Source organism: Trichechus manatus, unplaced genomic scaffold, assembly GCF_000243295.1.
Source record: "Trichechus manatus latirostris isolate Lorelei unplaced genomic scaffold, TriManLat1.0 scaffold00036, whole genome shotgun sequence".
In the NCBI taxonomy this organism is placed as follows: domain Eukaryota; kingdom Metazoa; phylum Chordata; class Mammalia; order Sirenia; family Trichechidae; genus Trichechus; species Trichechus manatus.
This window is the reverse complement of record NW_004443972.1, coordinates 6,328,860-6,351,076: the sequence shown is the minus strand read 5'-3', so window position 1 is coordinate 6,351,076 and position 22,217 is coordinate 6,328,860.

Sequence of the window (22,217 nt, the reverse complement as noted above, 5' to 3'; positions counted from 1 at the left end):
TTTAAAAACTTATTTACTAAAGAAGGTAAAGGATCTTGTAAGGTGTTTTGACGTTGTATCTGACTCCCCTGAATGTACGTTAGATGAACCAATTTTAAGTATCTGGGTCAGTGTAGGGACCCTCCTAGTTTAATAGAGAATAATGTGTATTCGTTTTGCTCATCTCAAAATAAGCAATTCTAATCATGATTGTTTGAACTGTTTGTATCAGTAAGAAAGCGTAAGAAAATCTCAGTGTTCTCACTTTTTTTGCCATCTGTCATGGATTGAATTGTGTCCCCCAAAAATATGTCTATCTGTTTGGCTAGGCCATAATTCCCAGTAATGTGTGATTGTCTGTTGCTCTGTCATCTGATGTGATTTTCCTATATGTTGTAAATCGTATCTCTGTGGTGTTAATGAGGTGGGATAGGTGGCAGTTATGTTAATGAGGCAGGACTCAATCTATAAGATGGATTGTATCTTGAGCCAGTCTCTTTTGAGACATGAAAGAGAGAAGCAGAGCAGAGAGACGGGGGACCTCATACCACCAAGAAAGCAGCGCCAGGAGCAGAGCACGTCCTTTGGACCCGGAGTTCCTGCACAGAGAAGCTCCTAGTCCAGGGGAAGATTGATGAGAAGGACCTTCTTCTAGAGCCAACAGAGAAAGGCTTCCTCTGGAGTTCATGCTCTGAATTTGGACTTCTAGCCTGCTAGACTGTGAGAAAATAAATTTCTCTTTGTTAAAGCCATCCACTGTAGTATTTTTGTTACAGCAGCACTAGTTAACTAAGACACCTTCTGAATCCCAAATGTGTAAATAATTTCCATTTCTGTAAATATTATTTTGTTTCTGTGTGAGTAAAAGTTATGTGTCATAGGAAACTGCTGCTTTTATAAAGTGCCTGATAAGATTTCTTTAAGTTAAAAAAGTGTTTCATTTTTATTTTGTTTCTAGGAGTTTATATCAGTGTGGGTCCAATCAGGAAAGGAAAGCCACATAGTAATTTGAATAGGGACCATTTAAAAAATTACTAACTACAGTATAACAGTGTTGGAGTAATGAGTGATTGGCTAGTAAGAAATAGAGAAAACTCTAAAGAATATGGGAATAGCAGATATGAGGAGCAGTTACTATTCTTAGGGCTGAGATGAAGCATTCGAGAAAGAGCCCCCACCCCCAGCCCTCAAGGCTGAGATCCAGACTTTGTAGGGGAGGGCTAGGCTGTGGCTGAAATGGCAGAGAAGTCACTGTGGTGCCATGCTGGTAGATGTTGGTAGAAATCCATCCTCTAGGCACGCATCCTCTAGGCTGCTTGGAAAAGCTGTTCACAAGGGGGTATACAGAGCTAGCTCAGGAGGGTGTTGGGAGAAGCTGCTGGTAGTTGGGTGCTACAGGAGCTGAGCCTGGGGAAGCTGGTGCTGAGGGCTGGGCACTGGAAAACCTGTGCACACTCGTGAGCTTGATGTTAGAGAAGCTTCCCATGCTGCAGAAGCCAGGTGTTGGAGAAGCTACTGATGCTGTAGGAGATGGGCACTGGGGAAAGAGTGTTACAGGAGCTGGTTAGCAGCCGAGCACTTGGAGCACTATGCCACCAGGGCTCCTTAGATCAGAATAGAGAGGCTTATTCCATGACTGGGTATATACTGAATGGAGACTGATTTACATGTATGGGTATAGCATATTCTGCTTGAGAAAATTATGTATTTCAGATATTTTTACATATTGTTATACATTTTGTAGTTCATCTGTTGTAACAGCCTCTCCTTGTAATTGACTTGATGGCAACGGGCTTAGTCTTATGCTATTTGTATAACCAATTGATATTTTTAATAAAAACTGACAATTTTTTCAAAGTGGTGGTGGTAATTTTTATTAATGTTTATTTTTGTACAGTACCAAAGCCCAGACAGATGACATGAACTCCATCCTGTTGTCAGGCCGAAACTGTGTTGTATGTGTGGCATTGAGAGAAAAACCATCATGTAATTAGGTGATACACTTATACTTTTCAAGGCTACAGGTAGTAAAGAGAGCCATCATTAAGTTATTAAAGAAGTTGTAGTAGTTTCAGATCGTGATGGACAAAGGAGAGGAAAAGTGAGGTAAAGGGCTCTGAGTGCATTTGGGTGAAATAAATCATTCAGGAAATTTTTAGTTGAGCTCATATTCTGGACCAACCACTGTGGTGGGTTCTGGAGATAATAGTGGGACATAAGACAGGTTAACAAGGCAAATGAGCCGTTGCACCTGAGGTGGGGATCTGGGGATCAGTTCTTAACTAAATTGTGTCAATCATAATTCCCAAATTATTAAAACATAAATCTCACGCAAAAAGATAACGAGTACATGTTGAAGTTTTATTTATCTCATTATTGAGGGAACCAGCAGAATGACAAAGCTGATTCGAAAGAGAACACAAGGAATGGAATTAAAAAGTCAGCAGATTGCTAAATTATAAACAAAACTGGTAATGTCCTACAATGCTATAAAACTGGTTTGAGGAGTTGTGTTTTTTCTCTGCCTGACAGAAAAGAAAATAATCACACTTTATCATTTTTTTTTAGGAGTTAAACTTTTAACTTTCCAGAGTTATAAAATGTCATCACTCTAATTAATTGGGGTCAATATTAAGTCAAGCCACATTACACTCCTCAAGAGACTCAGATCACCCACAAGTAGACTTGTTTACACATGTTTAGCATCACATTGAAAGGCCACCCAATTATTTCTTGCCTTATTTTTGCATTTTGAGTAATTTTATTTACCAGAGGTCAGAGGAAGCTTCCCAGAGGCCGTGATAGATAAGCTGAGAACTGATGGCTGGGTGTTAGCCTGGTAGAGGGATAGGGTGGGACAGCAAGACACCACTTGACTTGGTAGATGAACTCCAAGTTAGAGAAGAATGAACTTTTATTTGATGGACAAGATTCCTCAATAGGAGATACATGTAAAAAGTTATACAGGAAAATAAATGCCAAGTTTGCTTTGTGAATTTCCCCACATAGACGATGTTAGGGCAAGGTGCAGAGTTTCCAATAGGCAGTAATATAAGGAATTTAAGTATCCTGCCTGGATTTCATTATTTTGCCACCATTTCCTAGCACAAAGATTGGCCTAGGAAAATAAAAGCCTTTTCAGCAGGAGTGGGCTCTCTTCCCTGTTATCTACTGACTCCTTCTACCTCTTCTAAACTCTGTGATGCTGGGCAAGTTCCTGACCCCTGTGGCGCCAGTATTTTCAGCTGTACTACCACTTCACTTCAGGTCCCTGGTGGGGCGATGGTTTGGGCTCAGCTGCTAACCGAAAGGTTGGTGGTTTGAACCCACCTGGGAGAAAGATCTACTTCCATAAAGATTATAACCAAGAAAACCCTACGGAGCTCAGTTCTACCCTGTAACACATAGGGTTGTCATGAGTCGGAACTGACTTGACAGCAGAGGGTTTTTTTGTTTGCTTGTTTACCTACTTCACAGGATTATTGTGAGTTTTAGAAATCATGTTAAGCAAAATTGTTCAAGAACTAGCAAGAAACTAGCAATGTTAACACCATGAGAAAGGCTCCCCTCTGTCTGGAATGCCCCATCTCAGAACTTGGCACTAACATACTGTTCAACCTAGAAAACGAAGAGTCATTCTTGATTTCTCCCTTTCTTACAATTGGAATGACCACTATCCTCGATCAGGGGAGGTCATTTCTTGCCTGGTTTTCTTTCCAAAAATTCCTCAGAGCCTCTGTTTTTCTAGTTGTTTTTGCATGTGGGCTCCTGTTACGTACTACTGTACCATGCTTTCTCATGATAGCATTTCATAGGTTACATTTTGTTTGTTGGTTTTCTTGTCTTCCTCTCCTACTACCTGTGATCTCCTTGAGGGCAGGAACTTTGTCTTTTTCTATTTTATTTTTCTCCAGTTTATACATACCAGAGTGTCTGGCATGTAGTAGATGTTCCACAAGTACTTATGACATATATGAACAATTTTTGTGCCCCTCACAGAATGTAGTACAGCATTTTGCACCTAATAAGCATCTAATAAACGTATATTCATTGATCAAGGAATTTTCCATGTTTTTTCTGCTGTATAGGCTTCCCAGTTGCCAACATCACAATACTAATATTAATTCCATCTCCTCTGTAGACTATTTCATCATTTTCTATTTGTATTATTTCCTCCAGTCTAAGACATTCTCTCTGACAAGACACCTTTAAGTAACAAGGTCTCTCTCTCTTTTTTGTTCTTGTCAAGAATGTTGGCCAGTAATTACTTCTGGCAGGAAGACACCAGGCATATTCCCAGAAAGTGCCTGGAATAGTTCTGTTTGCCCATCTCCTGACTAAGTTTCACAAGTAAAACAAAAGTCCCTTGTGGCTTCATTTGACAATTAGGAAGATTCACTGGGTCTGTCTACTCTGAGATCTGGTCTTTGTTGGCTATGGAAGCCAGTTGGAAATTCTCAATGTCTGTAAGCAGCCTACCCATTAATGCTCGATATATTAAAACATTTAACCAGTAGAATATACTATATAGCATGTACAAGTGTGTTAAAATGGTCCTGCAGTTAACATATTTCCAGGAATCCTAAGAAAACAATAGTTGTAGAATATGCCATCTTTGAATTTTCTATGAAAATTAATATCAGAGGAAATCTGTGTAACAAATATTTTACTAATTCAGATATTATAAGAGTATTAACTTAAAGAATAGTGGTTTTGGAGGTGAATAGATGGGAACAGACATATAGAATATTATATAATGTGTTCTGATTTCCCAAAGTCTTTTTTTTGTTGTTGTTGTTGGGTAAATCTATTTAAAATAAGCAATAAGTGATTTCATGGGGAATAAAAACATAAATGTAAGAAGGATAGCATTGCTGAGGAATGTGTATGAATGTGGGGAGAGTCATCTTGTTCCTTGTGATGCAATGAATTGCTTTTACATGGCCTTTTTAGCCATGGTCTTGTAACTCCCCCAAAATGATTGGCTAGGTCACAATCTTGCAAGGGATTGGTCAGTTTACTATGCATATTGAGTGACTTGAAGTTCACTAAGGGGATTGGTCAGTTCGTGGTCCTGGTGGGAGGACTATGCCCTGAAATTGACAAGGGTTTGATTATATGAGGACCTCTCTACCAGCATAAAGAGTCTGGAGCAGAGCACATCCTTTGGATCAAGGGCTCGGTGTCCCGGCTCTGAGAACCTCCTAGATCTAGAAGAAAGAGCTGTAACACTGAAGACAGCGCCATACGGCAAGAGAAAGCAGTGGTGGGTTTGCTGGTCCATGGAGCGAGGCAGCCGCAGTGGGCTTCCTCGCCCATGGAGTGAGAGCTGAGCACCTTTGGGCAAGAGGCTTGCCAGCCAAGCCAAAAAAGTTGTAACACTTGCCCATGCAGGGCAGAGACCTGAGTGTGTCCTGTGTGGCAGAGGTTGCCTCAGAGGATCCTGTGTAGGGGTTTTCCTGTAGCAGGATGGAGCTGGATGCCTCTGGACGGGAGGCTTGCCAGTGGAGCTGAAAGAGCTGTAACACATGCTTGAGAGACCCCACAACTTCTTTCCTTCATTCTATACATTGCCAGTGTTTTGGATTCTGTCTCCATACTATCTCTTGTATTTGTTTCTTCTTTTCCATTCTTTTTGCCATTTCTCTAATTTGTACCTGGGTCAGAATCGGCTCAATGGCAAAGGGTTTGATTTTTATTACTACAATATTCTAATCCGCCTTCCTGGATTTATTCTACCCATCCCCATGTCCTCAGTGTATCCTATATACTACTATCAGATTAGTGTTTCTAAAACGCTTCGTGGTATTTGTTATTGTTGTTGTTAGTTGCTGTCAAGTAAGCCCCTAACTCATGGTGACTCCACCCACAATGGAATGAAATCCTGCCTGGTTCTGCGTCATCCCTGTAATTGTTTGTAGATTGAACTGTTGTGATTCATAAGGTTTTCACTGGCTGGTTTTTGGAGGTAGATCTCTAAGCATTCTTCCTAGCTGTCTTAGTCTGGAAGCTCCTCTGAAACCTGTTCAGCATCATAGCAACACGCAAATCTCGAATGATAGATGAGTGATGGCTGCATATGAGGTGCATTGGCCTGTAATCAGACCTAGGTCTCCCTCATGATCTCTTAGTGGTATTTACTAGGTTTAAATTGGTTGGCTGGTGCTAATTGCCCTACCCTGAAATTTCATTGCAACATTTAATAGGTTCATTTTCTTCTCCATTCACAGCATGTGTTTTCTGTAGGATACAGCCTAACCACTCTCATAAAAGATCTACTGCTTCATTATATAGTAACCGATGTATTTTTTTAATGTCTGATTTTCAAACATTAAATTGTGAATTTTTTTTCTTTTAATGTTGGTATGCCTCACCTCCACCGCTTCTCTGTTAGTTTGTTATACTGTGGTGGCTTTTGTGTTGCTGTGATGCTGGAAGCTATGTCACTGGTATTTCAAATACCAGCAGGGTCACCCATGGTGGACAGGTTTCAGCAGAGCTTCCAGACTAAGACAGATTAGGAAGGACTTGACAATCTACCTCTGAAAAAGGTTAGCCAGTGAAAACCTTATGGATAGCAGTAGAACATTGTCTGATATAGGGCTGGAAAATGAGCCCCTCAGGTTGGAAGACACTCAAAATACTACTGGGGAAGAGCTGCCTCCTCAAAGTAAAGTTGACCTTAATGATGTGGATGTAGTAAAGCTTTTGGGACCTTCATTTGCTCATGGGGCACAGCTCAAAATGAGAAGAAACAGCTGCGAACATCCACTAGCAGTCGTAATGCAGAGTGTACAAAGTATGAATCAAGGAAAACTGGAAGTTGTCAAAAATGAAATGGAATGCTTGAAGAGTGATATCCTAGGCATTAGTGAGCTGAAATGGACTGGTATTGGCCATTTTGAATTGGATAATTATATGGCCTACTATGCTGGGAATGATAAATTGAAGAGGAACAGTATTACACTCATCATTCAAAAGAACAGTTCAAGATCTATCCTGAAGTACAACACTGTCAGTGACAGGATGATATCCATATGCCTACAAGGTGGACCAGTTAATACAAATATCATTCACATTTACACATCATCCACTAATGCCAAAGATGAAGAAACTGAAGATTTTTACCAAATTCTGCAGCCTGAAATTGATCAAAGATGCAATTAAGACACATTGATAATTACTGGTGATTGGAATGCCTAAGTTGGAAACAAAGACGAAGGATTGGTAGTTGGAAAATATGGTCTTGGTGTTAGAAATGATGCCAGAGATTTCATGAAAGAATTTTGCAAGATCAACAACTTCTTCACTGCAAATACCTTTTTTCAACAACACAGTGACTAGACACATGGACCTTCCCGGATGGAATGCACAGGAATTAAATCGATTACATCTGTGGAAAGAGACAATGGAGAAGCTCAGTATTGTCAATCAGAACAAGGCCAGGGGCCGATTGCAGAACAGACCATCAATTGCTCATATACAAGCTCAAGTTGAAGCTGAAGAAAATTAAAATAAATCTATGAAGGCCAAAATAGGACCTTGAGTATATTCCACCTGAATTTAGAGATCATCTCAAGAATAGACTTCATTCAATGAACACTAATGACCGAAGACCAGACGAGTTGTAGAATGACATCAAGGACATCATACATGAAGAAAGCAAAAGGTCATTAAAAAGACTAGAAAGAAAAGACCAAAATGGATGTCAATAGAGACTCTGAAACTTGCTTTTGAACATAGAGTAGCTAAACTGAATGGAAGAAATGATGAAGTAAAAGAGCTGAACAGAAGATTTCAAACGGCAGCTAGAGAAGACAAAGTAAAATGTTATAATGAAATGTGCAAAGACCTGGGGTTAGAAAACCAAAAGGAAAGAACACGCTCAGCAATTCTCAAGCTGACAGAACTGAAGAAAAAGTTCAAGCCTTGAGTTACAATATTGAAGGATTCTATGGGCAAAAAATTGAATGATGCAGAAAGCATCAAGAGATGATGGAAGGAATATACAGTTACTATACCGAAAAGAATTAGTCGATCTTCAACCATTTCAGGAGGTGACATATGATCAAGAACCGATGGTACTGAAGGAAGAAAGTCCAAGTTGCACTGAAAGCATTTGTGAAAAGCAAGGCTCCAGGAATTGACAGAATACTAATTGAGATGTTTTAACAAATGGTTGCAATGCTGGAAGTGCTAGCTTGTCTATTCCAAGAAATTTGGAAGACAGCTACCTGGCCAACTGACTGGAAGAGATCCATATTTGTGCCCATCCAAAGAAAGGTAATCCAACGGAATGCGGAAGTTATCTAATAATATTGTTAATATCACACTTAAGTAAAATTTTGCTGAAGGTAATTAAAAAATGATTGCAGCAGTACATCAACAGGGAACTGCCAGAAATTCAAGCCAGATTCAGAAGAGGACGTGAATGAAAGATATCATTGCTGATGTCATACGGGTCTTGGCTGAAAGCGGAAAATACCAGAAAGATGTTTACTTGTGTTTTATTGACTATGCAAAAGCATTGAATCGTGTGGACCATTACAAATTATGGATAACATTACAATGACTGGGAAGTCCAGAACACTTAATTGTGCTCTTGCGGAAACTCTACATAGACCAAGAGACAGTCGTTGAAACAGAACAAGGGGATACTGCATGGTATAAAATCAGGAAAGGTGTGTGTCAGGGTTGTATCTTTTCACCATACTTACTCAGTCTGTATGCTGAGCAAATAATCCAAGAAGTCGGACTATATGAATTGGAGAACGACTCATTAACAACCTGCAATACGCAGATGACACAACCTTGCTTGCTCTAAGAGGACTGAAGCACTTACTGATGAAGATCAAAGACCACAGCCTTCAGTATGGATTACACCTCAACGTAAAGAAAACAAAAACCCTCACGCTGGACCAATAAACAACATCATGATAAACGGAGAAAAGATTGAAGTTGTCAAAGATTTCATTTTACTTGGATCCACAATCAATACCCATAGAAGCGGCAGTCAAGAAATCAAATGACGTATTGCATTGTGCAAATCTGCTGTAAAAGACATCTTTGTTGAAAAGCAAAGGCGTCACTTTGAGGACTAAAGTGTGCCTGACCAAAGCCAGGGTATTTTCAATCACCTCACATGCATACAAAAGCTGGACGATGAATAAAGAAGACCAAAAAAATGACGCCTTTGATTATGGTATTTTTGAGGAATATTGAATATACCATGGACTGCCAGAAGAATGAACAAATCTGTCTTGGAAGAAGTACAGTCAGAATGCTCCTTAGAAGTGAGGATGAAGTGACTTTGTCTCATGTACTTTGGACACTTTATCAGAAGGGACCAGTTCCTGGAGAAAGACATCATGCTTGATAAAGTAGAGGGTCAGAGAAAAGGAGGAAGGCCCTCAACAAGATGGACTGACACAGTGGCTACAGCAAGGAGCTCAAACAGCAATGATTGTCAGGATGGTGCAGGACGCAGCAGTATTTTGTTCTGTTGTACATAGGATTGTTATGAGGCAGAACCGACTTGAAGGCATTTAACAATAACAAGCCTCACCTAGCCGACTAAGCAAGCAGTCCTGTGTGTCAGAGAAGTATTGCTTGTGTAGCAGTCAATAATACAGTGAATAAGAGCCTGAGTTGCGTAGCTGGACGAATCTGAGACTGAATTTTAGCAGTACTACTCATTGGCCTTGTGATTTGGGGCCTTCAGTTTCTTCATCTATAAAATGGGAATGAAAACAATGACTTCATAAGGTTTTTTTTTTGGCAATGAATCAAGTCCTGTCTTGGGAGCTGGCACATGGAAGTAAATGTCATGCCTTTTTGTTATGCCTTGTCAGTCTGTGTTGTTGTGCTAACTAATCTTTACAGGAGAAAATGGGAATCAATTAATAGAAAACATAATAAGGTGATTTGAGACTCATTCCTTACGTTTGCTTCAGCCTCAGGCCTTTTTCTGTATAAGGAAAAACATGATAGGGATGTGTTATGGATTGAATTGTGCCCCCTAAAAATATTTATTGTAAATCCTAACCCCGATACCTGTGGTTATAATCCTATTTGGGAATGGGTTTTCTTTGTTATGTTAATGAGGCAGTATTAGTGTAAGATGTGTCTGAAGTCAATATCTTTTGAGATATAAAAGCAGACCCAGCAAGCAAACAAGCAACAGAGATGGGGGAAGATAGATGTCATTCAACATGAAGAGCACGAAGAAGCCAAGAAACAGAAGCTGAAAAGAGACAAAGACCTTCCCTCAGAGCTGAGAGAGCCTTCCCCTATAGCTGGCATTTGAGCATCCTAAACTGTTAGAAAATGAATTTCTGTTTGTTAAAGCCACCCACTTGTGATATTTTAGTTATAGGAGCACTAGATAACTAACACAGGAGGATAATGCTTGATAGTACAAAACATCTCTTATATAAGAGAAAGCCCTCCAAAGTGGTCTCCCCATGTCTAGAGAAGTAAAACTGAAGGAGTGTTCCTTGTTTCACAACATAATTTTGGGAAAAATATGAGAATTTTGTCTTGTTGTTTTCCATGCCTGGGGGAAGTCAGAGTGGTTTCTATCCATGCTGAAGACAATAGGTGATTTTACCGCTTTGCTCCCTGAGAGCACTGAGCTCTGGCTTTATTATGTTAAGGGACGCTTGACTCTTTTCTAGGTCCTGTTAGCTAAAGGAACCAAGGTTATGACTTTCTAACTATGTAAAGCTTTGCCTCCAGGAGGCATTGGTCCAGCTTAGATTAGATACTTTCATTTTCAAATTTCCCCAATAGAATGTAGTGTGCAGAGGGGTGTACTCCTGTAGTTAGCTGTATGTCAAAAGCCATGCCACGTGGTCAGAAAATGGCTTTAACCATTTTAACATCTCTCAGTATAGACACGTGAAAATTTCATCTGAAAATTCTTCTGTACGTGTCTTTAACAGATAAGGAATGTGTTAACATCACTATATTCCATTTCACCACATTGGGGTACAAGATAAGGTCACATTTTAAAAATACTTAAATCAATGACTCCACCCCCTATTTCGTCTATTGCGAGGTTTGTCTTCCTTTCTGGGGATTCTCTCTCTCTAACTCCAAAATCCCAGGCATACTTACTCAGTTCAAGGGATCAGGTCTGGATATTACCTAGAGAGTAAGAAACCTGTCAACTCTGCCCAGTTAGCCAAGGAAATCCATCCTTTTCAACATGGTATACCTAGCTGCCTGTCAGTTCAGTGCAGTTCTTATCATCAAGGTGACCAAGTCCTGTGACCATCGCTGGTCTGGTAGTAGTTTCTATAGGTGACTTAGAAAACTCTCTGCCCAGTGTTATACTCGGTAGTAGTCATTACATGCCAACCCAGGCTAGCTCCCAGTGCTGTACATCTTTGGGACAGAGCTCCCTCGTCTTATATACAGCCGTGGTGTGCCCATGGTACGCCCATGGTGCCAGGGAGGACGGTGAAAAATAGTCCTATGTGGCAGGACTAGATTCTTTTAGTTTCCAAAGGGTCAGCCTTCTGCCTCTTGCTATTCTCCAATGAGCTGGTACTTATATGTATTCTCTTGACAAGAGGACTGTGTCTTCCTTGTCACTGCAACTATCTGAGGTGAGTTAGTAGAGGTAGTGACACAGGGTGGAAGGGTTATCCAGAGACGTGATGGTGCAACTCACCCTCACCTACCTACAGGCAGTCTTCTCCTACCAGCCCCATTCCTCTGGTCTTTCTTTCGGGCCCAGATATGGAGAAAATTCCTCATTCCGCCTCAGAATGATTTGTAGTGGGAATATCTACTGTCTTGCTCTCCTCCCCCAACATATAATTACAAGAATAAAACAATGTGACACCAGTGCATTTTCCAAAATCTGAGCTGTCCAGTTGTAGCCAAGGTCACCCTGATAGACGGTGATGCAGACAACTAAAAACAGTTATCTGTGAGTCCAGTTTATGTCATTCCTAGAATAAAACTTATGGATTCACGAGAGAGTGAAGAGTAAACACTGCCCATGAGTCAAGTCAGGTTTGAGCTGGGCTGGAGATTGAATTCACAATTAATCAAAGCTATATTGGATTTTGTGGCTGAACCTTAGCTTTTGGCGAAGAATTCAAAGGTGGAAATGATCTCCTAAATTTGGCATTCTCCTGACACACTTGAAAAATCTTTCTCATGTGTGCAAGAGACCTGTCTTGGCGTTATTGCTACCCTGAGAATTTCTATCTGAGGAGCTTTGGAGGTGTTTATCCTGTGTTTAAGAGATATGGTACAATTTACACCTTGCCTCTCTTGATTTTAATTCAACTTTATATCTTTTCTGCAATATAATTTTTTTAGAAGCTTGTGGTAGAGCAATGATAACTTTTACACAGAAATATGCATCTTTATCTTTTAAAGAGAATTATGTATCGTGAAAGCTTAACAATTTGGCAGAAAATCCATGCATTTCTATATACCGAGAGATGTGAAGTTATTCAAGTCAAGCAAGTCTTCCTTGAGTAGGTGTGTCTTTTATTGCCCTTTCTCTTTCTTTTGTATACCAATTATGATGCTTTATGTAATCAATTATTATTTAAAAATATTAATTGAGTTTTTGTTGATTATATGTAATATTCCTCCCTCTTCTCACCACCTGGTGTTACAGCCGGGTCTTAGGGATTGTTGTAATCTGAGTGTATGTTTTTCTTTCACTTTGCGTCTCTCTTCTGTTCTTTCTTTCATCATTCCGTGCAGTAACAGACGCAGCTATAAGACATCTAATTGCTTTTAGAGAAACACCTGTCTATTCCTTAATCCTAACCCAAACACAGTGATGAAAAAATGGAAGAATAGCAGTTGGAAATAAAAAAGCTACTAAAACAATAGGTCTATCTTGCAAACAGCAGCAAGATGTTCTAGTGTAAATAATGGTAATGTTACTTTGAATGATGGAATGATATCCTCCATGATAGAATAAAGAATTGGGTGAGAAAATAAAGATGTAGCTTCCAACTCTACATAGCATTCAATAACTTCCTGCTATCTTTCATTATTACAAAGAAGTAAAAAATTCCTTTCTCATTGTTGAAAGGTGTGGTGTAAGAAATACACAGCTAAGAGGTCATAAAGCATGGAACTATTTACATCAGGATTATTTTTCTGTTTCTAAATTTGAGAATCAGGGACAGTTAAAATCTGAAACAGCACTAGAGGGAGCCAGACCCCTTTGTGATGAACTCGTGTTTGTACTGGTGCTGGAACACAATTGTAGTCCATGATCAGATCAGCTTGTAGCTTGTGAATTTAGTGCTCAGCCTGAATCCACATAGGCGATTACACGTGCATTTAAAATGTAAAAATCACAGATTTTAGGGGTAAACTGTTAGAGACTAAAAGGGACTTAAGAGACATACTATCTAAACACAATCTGTGGACTTTGTTTAGATCCTGATTCAAACAAACCAGCCATAAAAAGATGTTTGTGAGACAACTGGGAAAATTAGAACAGGGACTAAATATTACATCATATGAAGAAATTACTGTTCATTTTATTAGGAGTGATAATGACATCTTGGTAATGCTAAAACATTCCTTAGCTATTAAAGACACATAGGAAGAATTTTCACATGAAATTATATGATGTCTGTGGTTTGCTATAAAATATTCCACTACAGAAAAAGTGTGTGTGGAGAGAATACATGAAACAAGATTAACAGCGTCTTGATAATTGTTGGAACTGGGGCTCATTATAATATTTGTTCTACTTTTGTGGGTATTTGAATTTTTCCATAAAAAAGTAAAAAAGTGAAAAAAAGCATAGACATTATATTTTTACAATTTGCGGTGAGATGGATTGCTTATATGTAGCCTTTCTCACCATGATCTTGTAAATCCCACCCAAGTGATGAGATGGGACTGTGCAAATAAGGCAACTGTGGCCCACCAAAGGGATTGGTCAGTTTTGCCACCCTGCTAGGCTTGAAAGAGAGCCAATTCTGGAACAGGAATAGGACCTCACCACCACCAAAGAAAAAGGGCCAAGAGTGGAGCGTGTCCTTTGGACCCAGGATACCCGCGCTGAGAAGCTCCTGGAACCAGAAGACTGAGAGAGGGAGAGTTGTAACACTGAAGATGACAAGAAGCGGTGGCAGAGAACCAGCGGCAGGAGAGACTGGCAGGAGACAGTGCAGTGGGCTTCCAGGCCCATGGAACAAGAAAGTTGAGTGCCTTTAGGCAAGAGGCTTGCTGGAGGAGTAGGATGCCTCCGGACACTTGGTGGAGCTAGGTTTGCCGACCCACGGAGTTAGAGCTGAACACCTTTGGGCCAAGGCTTATTGGCAGAGTAGGGTGCCTCGGGGCACTTACTGACAGAGCTAAAAGAGCTTTGTAACACTTGCCCGAGCAGGGCAGAGGCTGAGGGGTCAGAGAGGTCTGCCTTTGGGCATGGCTGAGAAGAGGCCATCCTGATGGAAGAACTGTATCCTGAGTGTTCCTGAACCTGAACTGTAACCTGCTACTTCCCTAATAAACCCCATAATCATGAGTATTGTCTGTGAGTTCTGTGTGGCCATTGGGATGAATTATCAAACCCAGCAGAGAAGTACAGAGTGCCATGGGAGGGACAGTTGGTGTCAAAATTGGTAAAGATGGTGGAGAGAGAATGCATGTCTGACCTCTGCCTCATAGGAATCAGCCTTGGGCTGTTGATCTTGATTATTTTTCCTCCTTGTGAAGTTAGAGGAGGTCAGACGCCATCCCCATGCCATTTTTACACAAGTTATATTTATATGATCATTTATGGCTGATATGTGTTTCTTAGGTCACTAACTCAGGTGTGGAAAAAACATATCATCTTTATTTTACCCCGCAATTGAAATTTATTTTTATTTTCAGCCTCCATCTACTTGTTATTATTTGGCGCCATTGAGTCGGTTCTGACTTATAGTGACCCTATGTACAACAGAACAAAATACTGCTCAGTCCTGCACCATCCTCACAATCATTGTTATGCTTGAGCCCATTGTTGCAGCCACTGTGTCAGTCCATCTCATTGAAGGTCTTCCTCTTTTTTGCTGACCTTCTACTTTACCAAGCATGATATCCTTCTTTAGGGACTGGTCCCTCCTCATAACATGTGCAAAGTACGTGAGACGTAGTCTCACCATCCTTGCTTCTAAGGAACATTCTAGTTGTACTTCTTCCAAGACAGATTTGTTCATTTTTTTTGGCAGTCCAGGGTATATTCAATATTCTTTGCCAATGCCACAATTCAAAGGCATCCGTTCTTCTTCTGTCTTCCTTATTCTACTAGATGGTAAAGATAAAATATCATTTAATTCAGAGTAATCTCACATTGCACGGAGTCAAAAACTTAATTCAAGATGAAATATTTTCCCATCTCAAGATAAAAACAGTTGCTGTTGAGTCGATTCTGACTCATGCAGACCTCATGTGTGTCAGAGTAGAACTGTGCTTCATAGAGTTTTCAATGGCTGATTTTTCGGAAGTAGATTGCCAGGGCTTTTTTTCTAAGGAGCCTCTGGGTGGACTTGAACCTCCAACCTTTTGGTTAGCAGCCAAGCACGTTAGCCATTTGCACCTTCTTCCCCCTCAAACAACAACAACAACAAACGAACTAGTTGCCATTGAGTCAATTCCAACTCATGATGACCCCATATGTGTCACAGTAAAACTGTACTTCATAGAGCTTTCATGGCTGTGACCTTTTGGAAGCAGATCACCAAGCCTTTCTTTTGAGGAGACTCTCGGTGGAATCAAACCTCCAATCTTTCTTCTGGTTAGTAGCCGAGCACTTAACCGTTTGTGCCACCCAGGCACTCCTAGTTCAAGATAATCTTAGTTAATTCCAGATTTTCCCATCTCCAGCCCCAGAGTGTCTAAATGCAGTAGGATTGCAGAGAGAAAGCCAGTGAGTGGGAGGTGGAGGCAGTGGTGATGGTGGGGACTGGTCCATGGTTGTCACCTTTCTGGTCAGACATCTAGTAAGACTATCTTGATCTCTCTCATCTGTTGTCTTTGAAGATCACAGTGACATCCTTCCACTCTCATGGTAAGGCCTCTTTTGATTTGACTCCTCTGTATTGCCAAACACTCCTTGGAATGCCGGAATCATTCAGAGGTTTTCCCACCTGTCTCTGGCTTTCTCAGTCCCTACTTACCTGGCCATCTAGGTAGACTGCTTGACTTCTCCTGTACCATGTTTTTCATGGAAGGCCCTGGAGGACTTCTCTATGAGGTTTGCCACTTCTAAAGGCTCTGTCTGGGGTCAGAGCACAAGTATTCTCTGCTTTCAAATATTGAACAAATCTGGGGGTTTATTCCTCAAGGGAGAGGGACATGCATAGGCACACTTGTGAATGAAATATTGTGATATCTAATATCTTCCCTGCAGCCTGTGGTATTTTTATCTTGCTGGCAGGGTGGCATAACACATAATCTTCTATACCTATTGCTTATCGCATGAATATGCCCAAATTCTTCGGAGCTCTGGATATAGAAAAGGGTATGGGTTTACAGGGATTACCAAGAAATGCTTTATCAATTAATATATTTTCCTATTAAATAATTTTAATTAAAAAATCACCGCTTGCTTCTCATATACAGTAAGCTAAGGAAGCATTAGTAAATAGTGGTTAGGAATGTGGGTTCAGAGTTTAGATAGACCAGGGTTCAAATCTTGCCTGTATCTTTTTAGTACGGATCAGGCACAACTTTGTTAAGGTTTTTAAACTCTAGTTTTCTTATTTATAAATTAAACAAGAATATGTATGTAAAGTGCACAAGTAGAGCTTGGCCCTTTGTATATAATCAATAAATGGCAACTATTCATATTATTAAGAATAATAAAACCGCCAGGAGAAGCTCCTTATGCAACTTTTGTATCTGATTATTAGACCGTTTTCCTAAAACTTCCTAAGTTATTAGCTCAGGTCTTCTAGGACTACATGGGAATTTGGGTGCAGCCTGAGTCCTGAGAATATCACAATTTAGAAAAATTCTCTCTCCATAGGTATATGGAGTCTAACTTCCTTGATATTTTAAGAAATAACTGTGTAGCTTTCATTCCCAGTGTGGCCATCTTTTATGAACTGGCAGTGGAAAGGAAGCAGATGAGAGAAGGAATTCCAGAAGTATAATATCACCATGGCCTCATGAAATGGGGAAAAAAGAAACCAAACAATTTATAGTGGACAAGTTTCTAGACATTTATTGCCAGAGTCTCTACTCAGAATGAAAAGAAAATTCAAACAAAAGCCATGTCCATCTCCTGCACTGAAAGAGAAATACAAGTTATTGTACTCATTCTCCCATACCCCCCATTTGATCTTTTTGGTATTCTGGATTAGAGAGGAAGAGAAATTGCTGCTCTGCTTTTATGGGAGGCCCTTGACAGTGATTCCTGCTGAAATGGCTTCTGATTCTTCTTTGCTCTTGGACATTGGATTCTAACCTCCTGGGTAGAGATGTCTGGCTTTATGATTGTCCTCCTTCTAGAGGTGGTATGGTGCTGGTATGCACCAAGAATTGACTTGGAGTAAGAAACCCCACTCTCAGATAAATACAAGTCTCTATTTGGATGCAGTCTATTAATTAATCTTATGAATCCAGAGTGTTACATTCCATTGTAATGCTTTGCTTTTTTCTATGAAAAAATGTGACTCATATTCAGAACTCAATTGATTACACATACCTATATAACATAAAGCTTTCAGATCTGGGGTATTTTTAAAAAAGTCCTTGGTGGGTACGTTTATTAGTTTTCTATTGCTTCTGTAACCCCTGTGGTTATATGGGTCCCGCTGGGATAATTGAGGATAATCTCTCTATTTCAATATCCTTAATTTAGTCGTATAACAAATTCACAGATTTTGGGGATTAGGACATGGACATCTTTGGGGAGCTGTTATTCTTCCTACCACAGTCTGCCCTCTGTCTTCCAAAGATTCACATCTATCCCACATGCAAAAGGCATTCACCTCTTCCCAACATCCTCCAAAATCTCAGCTCATTAGAGCATCAATTCCAAGTTCAAAATCTCATCTAAATTGCATGAGCTCAAAAGTCCCAAATCTCATCATCTAAATAATCTAAATTAGGAATGCGTGAGGCTCTGGATATAATCCTTGTTGAGGCACAATTCCTCTCCAGCTCCCAAAATACAACAGTGGAACAGGCATAGGATAACAGTTATAGACATTCCAGTTTAAAAGAAGAAAAAATGGTAGGAAAAAAGAAGCTACTGGTACCAATTAACTTTGAAATTCAACCAGGCAAGCAATATTAGGTTTCAGGATCTGGGAATAATCCTCTGTGGTTTTTGGCTCCACTCTCTTGGTCATAGGCTCTACCCTTGGAGTCATTCTTCCTTTTTCATGAAGGATAGGATGTGTTTGCAGCTAAGTAGTTTTATCAGTCTGTTTCCTGCCTCTAGAATTTTGGGAGTCAGATAGTCTTTCATTTCATCCTGTCTCTATTCCCTTTAGTCTAAGCTGGAAGTGTTTGTGCTGGTATAACATTCTTAAGAATCTTTTGGGTCTTCTGCATATGTCATGGTGATTCACTCCATTAGACAAGAGGCTCCTCCCAAGATGCTTGCTACACAATATTATCTCTATTCCTGGTTTCTGCTGAGATGGTTGAGATGATTCATAAGTCACATACCTAATCTCTTCAAAGAGCCCTCTGTGTGACTAAATACTTTGATCTTTTGATTCTTCTAAGGCACTAGCAAAAGGTCTTTCAGTCACATCCTTGGCTTTCTCTCCAGAGCACACTGAAAATAAATATCCTAATTTTAGAATCTTTTGAAATCTGGGTAGGCTGAGAGTTTCCCAAATTACAGGCCCAATTTCCTTTTTGCATGACTGTTTTTGCCTCAATCTATCTCTTTTTACCCACATTTTACCATAAACAACAAGAAGAAAACCTAGAAATCATCCCAGTTAAATTCCCAAATTCATCATATACAAGTTTGTTTTCTACATAACTGCAGGACATAATTCATTATAATAATACACTATCCAGAGGGAAATTGTGGAGAATGGGACAGATGCCCCCCACTACTTGTGATTATGGAAGCTATCAAAGAGGTTTTCGATATTTACCCAAAGAATCTGATTATTGCTGAATGGTCAATTTGGATAAGGTCAGTTTGCAATAATGAATCTAGGAGAAAGGTATTATTATTATTATTACCTTCATTTTATAGACGAGAACACTAAGGCATATAAAATTAAGTGTCTGGTCAGTGATTGAGCTAGGATTTGAATCCAGGCAGTCTGTCTTGAACATATTTGCTTTTTATCTTTATGTTAAACAACTGGGGTATGTGTATATTCACTCTGGATAACTGGGGAAAATCTGACATATGAAGAATATAACCTACCACATAGAGTAGGGCAAAAAAATATTAAAAGATTTGAAAGTGCTGAAACAAAAGAGGCTGCTCTTCTGAACAAATAGGATTTTTTTCTTCCTAGTTGCTGTGGAGTCAATTCTGACTGATGACCACCCTATGTGTGTCAGAGTAGAACTGTGTTCCATAGGTTTTTCAGTGGCTGATTTTTCACCATTTCTACCACCCAGGGATTCCATTTAGAGGCAAAGCACATCTTTTGCACATTAAGTAGGCCTATTTTGTTTCTTGCTTCTGTTGCTGTGGGAGAAGATAAGTAGGAAGGAACTTATTGATTTCATCCAGGGCAAACTTACTAATGGTATTTTGCCTGGAAGGGATTCTGCTGCTCAAATTTCCCAAGGCGAGAGGTTGTTATTGACCACAAGATCACAATGCTGTCCACAGCCCTTGCCTGTGTAGACAGTGTAGTTACTTACATAGTAATTGATTCGTGAATATATATATATAATATAGCTGTTTGGTTTATTTAAAGCAATTCATTTTTCTCTATCCTGAAGTCTCAAGTTATAAAGCCTTTTCACATATTTTTTTAAGCCAGAAATAACTAAGCATTTGAAGAATATAAATACTGAACATAATGAAATGCCAGTAGGCTTCTACATTTGTCTTAAATATGATAGACATTAAATGATAATTGATTTTAACCAAAGCCATTTATATTGAGTTACCTTCGGTATGAAACATTTAACATAGCAACATAAAGAATTTGGCTCTTCAGGGGTAACTACTGATATCTAATTTATGAACTGTGAGCAAAATATGACATGGCCGTCTGTACCACTATAGATTGTGGAGGATTAGAGTAATAAAAAACTACATTTTAGAAAAAGTACAACAATGCAAAGTGTTCATCTTTTAAATTTTTTGTAATAACTGGTAGACCCATCTCAGCTAGGGCCCATCAATTTCATTATCAAATAAATAAATCCTTGCTGTATACTGTTTGCCTTCATGACTTTTAACTGGTGGTTCACGATTGAAACCATTGTTTTTCTTCTCTGTTCAAAGAATCCTGACATATATGATATATATTTTTTCAGACCATTAATCAGCTTAGTGTCTGTGACGGTTAAGGCTGTGTGTCGACTTGGCTGGGCCATGATTCTCAGTGGTTTGGCAGTTTTGATGTAGTCTAGCAGTTGTGTGATGTTGCGATCACTTCCATGATGAGATTTGATATAATGGGATCACCTCCGAGATGGGATGTGCTGTGAGTAGCCAATCAGTTGAAAGGGAGTTTCCTTGGGCATGTGGACCTTCATCGAATATAAGTGGACATTCTGGCAAGGCTTGTGGGCTTTTGTTTGCTCTGAATCCTGCAGCTGGCTCCTGTTCGTCTGACCTCCAGTTCTTGGGACTTGAGCTAGCAGCTTACCTGTGGTTGTGCCTGCCAGTCTTGGGATTGATTGATCAGGCTACGTGAATCAGGAGACGCATCTATCCTGACCCACAGACTTGAGATGTTCCAGCCTCTATAACTGCGTGAGTGATTTTCTCGATATAAATCTCTCTCTATAGATGTTTATACATTTTATTGGTTTTGCTTCTCTAGAGAACCCAGCCTAAGACTGTGTCTTATGCTTCAGTTTCAGCGGTTCTTAAGAGTGATAGTCTATATTTTTGACTATCCAGAAGCAAATTTAATGAACGCGATCATATATCTTATGTTTTATATCGAGGCCCAAAGTAAACCTCAAATTTGATAAGAGTATGATGAGGTCTTTTGTTTGATATAGTAATAGAAAACCAGGTGGAAATTTAATTATTTATACAGACTAGAAAATGACAAATAGGGACTGGCATACAAAGACAAAGCAAGAGTGATAATTAATCCTCAGGTCTGCTTTAGGATTGACCAAATCTAATTTGATGAAATTTAACAGAAATAAATGTAAAACCCTACACCAAAACAAAACCAAACCCATTGCCGTTGAGTTGATTCCAACTCATAGTGACCCTATAGGACAGAGTAGAACTGCCTAGTAGGGTTTCCAAGGAGCTGCCGACCTTTTGGTTAGCAGCCGTAGCTCTTAACCACTACGCCACCAGGGTTTCCGTAAAACCCTATATTTGGGTTTAAAGAGCAATCTGCGTAAGTAAAGGTTGAGGGATATACAACTTAAATAGAGTAAACTGTGTATTATAGTTGTCTCTCTAATATTCAGTGGACTCTTCTCACTTTGTGTTAACTCCCTTATGGCTTAGGTGAACCCCAGAAGTGGTACCTAAGCTGATCATGATAACACTATGTGATTTGCCTCAATGACTGGTTCAGTTATTCAAGCCAATCAGTGCTTGTATTTCATTGGTTGCAGAGACTGGTTCTGAGGTTGTCCAAACATCAAGAATGCAGTACTTCTGATAAATGGTTTTGGGACTTCTTTGTACCTCGAACAGAGAACAAAGATGCATATTCTTGTTGCTGCTGGCAGCCATTTTGCCTCCATGAGAGATTAGCTGGAGGACAAAGCCAACACATGTTAAGAAAATCACAGAGAAACAGAAATAGAGCAGAATCGGGATTGGACTATACTAGAAGCTCACTTTACCTCTGCGCTTTTCAGTTACAATGCACCTCATGTATGGCTACCACCTGTCTGTCACTGGAGGCTTGCATGTTGCTCTGATGGTGAAGAGGTTTTAGCAGAGTTTCCAGATTAAAACAGGCTAGGAAGAAAGGCCTGGTGATCTACTTCCACAAATCAGCCAATGAAAACCCTGTGGATCGCAACAGTGGGTGGCATTTTAGTCTGTTGTACATGGGGTCACCATGAACAGTTTTCTACCAATGCATTTGAAGCTTTATATGAAAGAAACAATT